Genomic DNA, 9,252 nt, shown 5'->3' on the forward strand with positions numbered 1-9,252 from the left:
TTAGTCTCCAAAAAAATTAGATTAAATATTTGAATTTTCAATAAATTTTTATTATTTTAAAAGTTTTTAAAATAAATTAATTTTTTTATAAAAAAGACTAACTTAACTTATAATAGTATTTATTAAAAATTTCACAAAACTCAAAAATAATAAAAATATATTAAAAATTAAAATATTTGATATGAAATTCGTTGAAAACTAATTTGAGTATATCCTTTATATTATAAACCTTTTAAAATCCATTTATAGAAATGAATTCTCAATATAACTTCATTAATTAAATTAAAACTTTTTTTTAATTAGAGGTCTCTTATTCCACATCCCTTTCCACACTTTTATATAAATGTCTCTCTTTCAAAGCTGTAACGCATTACTATTACTTAAGAATTGGAATCCAATCGAACATTGAAGTAATTTGTTTATTACACATTTTCATTATTCAAGCTAGATTCTTTATAAGTAGATTATTATCAAGTTTGAAACGAATTAGCTCGATAGTGGATTATTATTACTTAATTAAGATAATATTCTGCTGATTTTAAATTAGTTCTTGAGTTGAGTTTTAATTATTCCTTTGGTCACTTTCAAGGGATCTTAGACTACTTGGCTTGCTTTACAAACTAAGTTCAAAGGATGAGAATCAAAATATTAAATAAATGCATGGTTGGTATATATATCGCTTAATTGATGAAGTCACATAAATATTTTACTTCTCTTTATTCCATGAAATTCGGTCCTAACTAGTTTTTAATTTGTCTCTTCTTTTTTTTTTCCCCCTCGCCTCACATTAATTTAATGATGTTTCTAACTGTATAGATTATAGACCAATGTGATTACTCGTATTCAACACTTTTCACCTAACTATGAAAGCATGGATAGAATTTTATGTGGCGGGTTCTGTTGTTTATTTGTTGGTTTTTATGTTTATAAAAATGAATTGAATGTTTAAGTTTGAAATTTATGTAAATTTATGATGTGTTGAATGATTCATTTTAGGTTTAGATATCATTATGTATTATTGAATTTCAGAGTCGCATGATTAATTAACATATATGATAAGATAAAATAATGATATAAAACTCCTATCTTATGATGTAAGTCTTTGATAATTAAGACATTATTATGTGTATTTATTGGATATTATACATGATGTGTGTTATTGAGTATCAAAACCTCACACAAATATTAATTTTAAAAATTAATTTAAGGAATTAGAATAAAAAATATTTTATATGTATAAATTATCCAAAAATCTTATTTTTAAATGCAAAAATTATAGTTAACGAGCTATAACTCAAATAGAATAATCTTTTTATATACAATCATCTAAAAGGTAATAACAAATCTTGTATTAAAATATTAGATTTTACATTTTTTAAGAAAAAAAAATGGTATTAATTGTTGGTAGGTTGTACTAGTAGTCACCGAGAATAAGATTTCCATATATATGCTGATTATATTAATTAGTCAAAGTGGAAGTATTTGTCATGATATGATATATATCAAAGGCAATATAACATTATTCAAGAGCAACAAAAATTAAGGAATGCATGGCCTAGAATCCATGTGGTGGAAGCAAAAGCACATTGTGAAGCACCTGAATGTTTGTTACTATTATTAGGTCTAACATATCTCCAACCGAAACAATAAAAAATCATGGTGTTAATTAATTCATGTGAAAGAGAGAAATTATATTGGTATACATATATAGTAGGATAATTAATTTAAAGGGGTTAGAATATGTTTAAATTTAATGCATGTGAAATTAATTGCTTCAATAGTATTCCCCCACCACATGGTGGAAAATTTTGACCTTAACACCCTCCACAAAATTCTCACATCGATCGATGAGAAATTCAACCACTTTCTATCTATGGAATTCCCATCGTTTCCCCAATAACGTGATGTCTAATCACTATCTTACCCAACACCATATAAAATTTGAGATTAATTAGAATTTAAAATTTTAAAAATAAATTAGTTAATACGGAAAATATACATATAATCTAATTGTTGTTTTTTATGTATAATAATATATTTTAATTTTATTTAAATAATTTAAGACAGTTATGATATTTAAGTATATATTAACTAAAATTTAAAAAATGACATACATTATGAAATAGAAAGAAATTAAATAATTATAGTAGTAAAATTAAAGCATGTCGCACCTTAACATTACTACTCCTCCTTTGATAAGGGGGACAAAGAAAATATATTTGTAATATAGAGGACAAATAATGAAGGAGAGTCAAAGGTCAACGAGATGCTGTCATTGTATTAATTAACCATTCAAATACACATATAGCCAGACAATCTACCTGAATTACCAATTCCCTTTGTCCCTTAACTTAGAGGAGAACGTACTAGAAATCAAAACATATATTCAAATCAAAAAATCTAATCATCTTCAATTTGGCTCTCCTAGATTAGGCAATCACCAAAAATATTACTAGAGTAGATACAAATAATATAAAAAAATATAAAAAATTAACTTTTACATAATTTTAATATTTAAATTTATAATTTAAAATTTAGTATTAAAAATTTATAATCTAAAATAAAAAAATTTAAAAAATTAATTTCTTAATATTACTCGAAATAATAATATGGATGAAAAAATTGGACAGGGAGCGGCGCAACATGACAAGTGCCTCAAGCTTCTAAGTTCTAATATTGGAAAATAATAAAATTAAATTAAAAAAAAGTATTGATGCTGCCCTTGACTTCTACAGTTTCCACATACACTTGCTACCTATGAAATTCAATTAGTTACCTATACTCTATAAATGTACTAGTATGCAATAATAATCCTGGTCCATAAAGAATTTGTGCATCTTCAATTAATAAAATGAACTATTCAATTTCTAGGTTTCTGACTATTGCAAAACATTATATTATTAGGCTATTAATAATATTTTTGTTAATTTAATAAAATTATTAAAACATAATATTTTATTCCATGAATGCATGAGGGAACGAACTAACCAGTTGTTGTAATAATAAATTAATAAGTGATGATGTGTTACATCATTCTGGAAAAATAAGTTTGCAATTGCCACAAAACAGTATTTCAGGTAAAGAAAAAAAAATTGAAAAAGTAGTTTATGAAAGGACTAGTCAATAGACAAAAAGGTTGAAGGGCCATCTTCTAAGGGGTGCCTGCGATGATTTTTTCCCCAACTTATCTCAAAGTTAAGCACCTATGTATATCTACCTAATGGCCTAATGCTTCAAAGTCATACAGAGAAATTAATAATGTTATTATAATATTATTCTCACTCCGATTAACTAGGCTTGTGTTTGTTAATACGAGAGGGACATAAGGGAAAATTCCATTTCATAAATCTTTATCATATTACATATCACATTTCTTCACTTTAATGGGTTTTTTACTTAAATAAACCAAAAAATTAACTAATAAAATAATTACCATACTTCAACACTAATAAAAAATATATGTTAATAAAAAAGAACATCGCATTAGATTAGGTATTTTTTGTTTCTGAAGTTCTTATTAAATTGTATTCAGGTGTATTTTTTTTATGTAATTTATAGTGAACACATTAAATACCTTTTTTAAATATAAAATTTAAACTCATTCATAAATCACAGTATAGTTTATTTAAGAAAAAAAAAAGACATGACCTACTATATGCGATTATGTTCAACACGAATAAAAAGCATATACCTAATGCGATTTATGTTACAAGAATGAAAAAGTAAACACCCATCTAACCATTATTCCAATGAGGCTTAAATATGAATAATGAATTGAATAGATATGCAAATTAAAAATCTGAAATTACGAATTAAATGTAGAAAAATGTTATTTATGTACTAAAATCAGTCAATAAAATTGATTATTAATATATTTATATATAAATACATGTGTTATTTAATTTTTTAATATATATTTATAATCAAACATTTATGATATCTTAATGACTGATTTTGGTGTACGCAAAGGCAGTTAGAACATCATATAGATTGTGTTTGTTTACAGAGACGAGATATTGAGACAGGGACACAGAGATACAAAATCGTTTGACAGATGAGACATAGATAGAGCCATTAAGTTTAGATATCCTGAATTAGTATATTTTGTGTCCATCCTAAAAAAAAGACACAAAGACACTAACAAGTGACACAACTTATTTTATATTTTTTTTATTATTCTTGATAATTTTTTATAATTATATTTTTTATTATTATATTTTTCTTCTTAAATTTTTTGAATGAAAAAAAAGATAAATTAAATTTTCATAGTTTGTTTTAATTTATTATCAAATAGAATATAATAACACAATTTTATATCTCTATCTTTTGTATCTTGTTTCCAGTGGCTTATCTTGTTTTGTTTTTAAAAACAAACACATTCATATTGATGACAAGAGGAATTTGCTTGGTAGAAACAAGCACGTGAAATAATGAAGCGAATTAAGCCATATATATGTCAATTTATATGCAGTTATTTTTATATGAAGTTAATAGTTGAGAATTATTAGATGATAATTTAATTAAATTTATCAAATTATCTAACGACTCTCAACTTTTAACTTCACATAAAAATAATTGCGCGCGAATTTTGAACTAATCGGTATTGAGTTTAGGTAAGGGCAGGCAGAATGATAAGCTAAGTAGTGATGCGTCTAATGTGGTACACTCAACAATAACAATCATTATTTGTCACAACAAAAAGTCCGAGACTGTGCAGCAAAATTTTCTAAGACTTGACATGTTTTGTTATCTTTCTATGTTGAAAATCTAGGATGATATGCATCACCTGTTCAAACTTCAAACACATCACTATGACACCCTCGTGCAAGAAACCTTGTCCCTTATTTGCATTCCATTTAACAAAATTTGCAACATTTCTATCATTTTCAAATTCAACTACTACACATGATTAATTACTCTTTTCATTCGGGTAAATTCTCACAATTTATTTCATAATACAATCTTAATACTATTAAATAGTACTTTTATACTTTATGAGTAAAGCTTGTAAGGTATATATATATATGATCCTAGTTTAGAAGGAAAAGACGGTGATTGAATAATTCTCACTCATAAAAGTAATTTGTTTTATGATTGATGGAATTTTCAAATTTCAATGACAAGATGCATGCCTAAACCTTGGTCAAATAAGTTATCGAATTGACATCATATTTATATTTATATTTAAATAATACTAAAATTTGTCAAAACTTATTTATATGTATTTAATTTAGACCATTATTAATATAAAATAATTACACATATATTTAATTATGTAATATTACATTAATAAAAATAATTATTTTTTACATTGACAATACCAATAAGCATTCAATAAAATTATTATATAAAATATTTTACACTATTAATACATTAAAATTAATTTTCATTTATAAATGTATGTAATGTCTTGCATTTTCAAAGAACTGTTGTTTTTTTTTTAATTCAAAAATTTTCATAATTATTGTTTAAAATATAATATATTTCTAAAAAGATAATATTAGAGACTAATATTTTAGTGTAAAAAGATGAAAAATTATCTAACGTTAATTCAAATAGACAAAAATAAAAAAACAATCACTTGATATTAAAAAAAAAGACATAATTATTAGTTGACAATGAAATTTTACAGAACTAACATAATACTAAGACGCATGTTTAATATTTTTTCACACAAGGTATTGAATATAGTATTTATTAATTATTTAACCGAAAAGCATAAAATTAAAATAGCAAGTGAAAAAAAGAGTTAGTAAATGGGAAATGAGTAATGAAGAGACTAGTAGTAGGGTTAATTAATTTTGACTGGCGGTAAATAGATGAAGTGAATTAAAAGGAGGAAAAGTCCAAATAGAGTAATAATTAAGGAGCATGTGTGTGTGTGGCTAAAATACTTGACCAAATAATTGGTACGTATAAGAAAAAGCAAAAGCTGCAAGAAAAAATGAAGCCAAGCGTGTAATGAGAGAGAGAAGGAGTAGTGAGTGAAAAGACAATTCAAATGTCAAATCCAAAGTCTTTGAAATCATAAGACGCTCAGTATCAGTATGTATCATATCGTAACGTAGTGGATGGACTGTCACTATAACTGTGCTGTCAATCCATCGGATTTCTTAGCTTTCCCCTTTTATATGCTTCTTTTTTTATACAATATTTTCATTTTTTTAATTTTTTTTATCTCACTCCTTTATTAAAATTTAAGTCATTTTAATCATATTTTTAAAATAATTCAATTAATAATTTAAACAGAAACAACTATGTATGCAATTAAAACAATTTAAAAGCATTGCAAATACGATAAAATAGCAATTTTTTTAATATAAACATGAATAAAAAACAAAGTAAATACTATCGTATATTTGAACAGATAATTTGTTGGTCATCAACACAAGGTTCACATCAAATAAGATAATTAGAGTTACTCTTAGTTCCATATCTACCCATTTAAGTCGCAACTCTATTTGTTTTTCGGGACACCCACTCAACGTGAACAAGCCAAGGACGAGATAAAAACTTTTAAATCTTGCGAACCAAATCTGTTACTTCAGATGAATACCCACTTGTAAGATCATGTATGATGGACAGAATGTCAAGGCAATCAATTTCACATATAATATCCCTCAAACCACAATCTCAAACTAAAACCAACTCCCTCGAAACAGCAAATAATTTACATAAAATAATTCACATATAATAATAGGCCAGAAGAAATGCTTTTCGGAACTCGAGATCCAACCTCCATTAGAATATCTAATAATACACATAAATTCTTTTAAATTTGAATCTAGATATAAGCTTGCATCACAATTAACTTTAAAACTGTTGCCTGCTGGTGGTTCGCAACACAGGCGATTTTGGAGAGACCTAAAGGTATTGTTTCGATTCCTGTAAACCCGTAAGTCCTTGGCGATAGTTCTGGCCAAGGCAACAACCTTGTGGTCTGTCCAAGGGTTGTTAGTATTGAATATGTCATTGCAACTATGTCTTTATACCTACCAAAGCTCTGCACCAAAAGACGCATCATTGTCAGCTAAGACCTTCCGAAACCAATCTTCAAGAGTAGTACCAGCCGTCGAGTCCATGATACTAGGATCCAACATATGCCAAATTGTTTTTTATCATTCACAGTCTCTAAGGCAATGCTCTATTGTTTTCTGCGCCTTGTTACATCTCTTACACATATCTGAAGAAGCTAAATGCCGCTTGAATCGAAAAGTCTCAGTCGGTAGAGCATCATGTAAGCCAAGCCACATATTGAATTTGAACTTCTCCGAAATGTTAGCATTCCACTACTATTTCCAGTTGCTATTGACATTCCAATTCAAGGTTTTTTCTAATAACCACCTATAACCTTCCATTGCACTATACTTTTTTGTTGTTGCAGGCCACCACTCTTATTGTGGCTCCAACTCAGTCGAACTATGATATCTTAGATCACGAATAAACTGCTTAATCTCATACAAAATAGGCGTGGTAAGACTATTAACCTCCCAAGATACCCCTTTTCACAAGTCAGCCACTATAAAATCTAATTCAGAAATGGTAAATGCTATGGTGCCTTTGATATTGTGCCTAACTTACTAAAAAAGATAAATAGATAATATTTAATAAATTTTAAATATTTTACTTTTTGTTTTAAACATTTTATTTTTTACTTTTAAAAGAAAGTTAGGCAATTTAGGTACCATAGTAAAATGCACCATAGAACCCACCTTCAGAAACATATACATAAGGAACAAGGTTGCAAAGCTTACCAAAAGGAGTCCACTCATCATTGCAAACTGATTTGTGGACATCCCTAATATTCCAATGAAACCCTTCCTTGAGATACTCATAGGCACTAATAATGTCCTTCCAAGTAGCCGATGAAGAATTTCTATTGTTTTCGCTCATACCAGACTGATTCTTGAGATATTTATGCTTCAAAACCTGCATCCGCAATTTCTCACTAATATTTAGACAATTTTATACCAATTTTTTCAGAAGCGCCATGTTAGCACAGAAAGTATTCCTAATACCCAATCCTCTTATATTTTTAGGAGTTATGGCGACCTCCCACCTGACCAAAGTCAGCCCTTTCCTGGTCGCTTGGCCTTTCCACAAGAACTGTCTCGTCAGGGAATCAATTTTATTACATGCATACTTCGCGAGAAGAGAAAGTTGCATATCATAAACCAGGATAGAAGCTATAACCGATTTAACAAGACAAAACATCCCTACCTTATTCAGCAGACATTCTTTCCAACTGGAGAGTTTCCTCAAAATTTTTTCAATAACTTCTTGAGCTGTCCTCCTGGAAGCTCTGGCATGACCGATATTAATTTTCAGGTATTTACTTAAATTATTGCAGAACCGGATGTTAGAGACTAATGAGAGAATCTCTTTTCTCTTTTCTGACACTCTCTTGGAACACTGGGCCTTCGACTTATGAAGATTTACTTTTAGACCTGACGCTCTAGAAACAAGTTCAGGCAATGCATAACCTCTATTATTTCGATGCTTTACAAAAAATCAAGAGGTCATCTACAAATATTAAATGAGAAATTCGAGGTCCGTTTCTTAAAATTGCTACCGAGTTCCACGATCCTTAAAAAATTCTATGAGATAAAGTAGGCAAGTATTTTCATACAAAATACAAATAGATATGGAGACATGGAATCTCCTTACGTCAACCCTCTCTTTGTATTGAAATTTTTTAGTATATTTCTATACCACAATACTGTGAGTAAAAAAGAAGTGTTACAATTTAATATAAGATTAATGGTAGCCTTCGAAAACTCAAATCGAACCAAGATGACCTCTAAAAAATGCAGTCTACTTTGTTATAAACTTTTTTTTAAGTTAATCTTAAATGCCATGGTCCCTTAGCTTTTTGAAATCTGGTGTTGCTCATAAAATATATAATCTCTTGAATAATAATAATATTTTTTGTGGTTTATTTTTCTAAAATGAACCTGCCTTGCAAAAAATTAATAATTTTTTACCAAAAAAGTTTAAACCTGTTAACTAAAACCTTTATAAAAATTTAATAAATTATATTACATAAATTAATAGGCCAAAACTCTCCTATAATTTTTCTTTTGGTATGAAAAAGTTTAAATCTATATATAGACTAGCTATTTCACCCAGAAAAAAACGTGTATAAATTAAAGAAAATATAACTATTTTATTTGACTATGAATTTCAGTTATAATTCAAAAAAGTAGTACTAAATAAATTATTTAAATAATAATTAATTTTAAAAATAAAGTA

The sequence above is a fragment of the Arachis duranensis genome, chromosome 6 (assembly GCF_000817695.3).
Source record: "Arachis duranensis cultivar V14167 chromosome 6, aradu.V14167.gnm2.J7QH, whole genome shotgun sequence".
NCBI lineage: Eukaryota > Viridiplantae > Streptophyta > Magnoliopsida > Fabales > Fabaceae > Arachis > Arachis duranensis.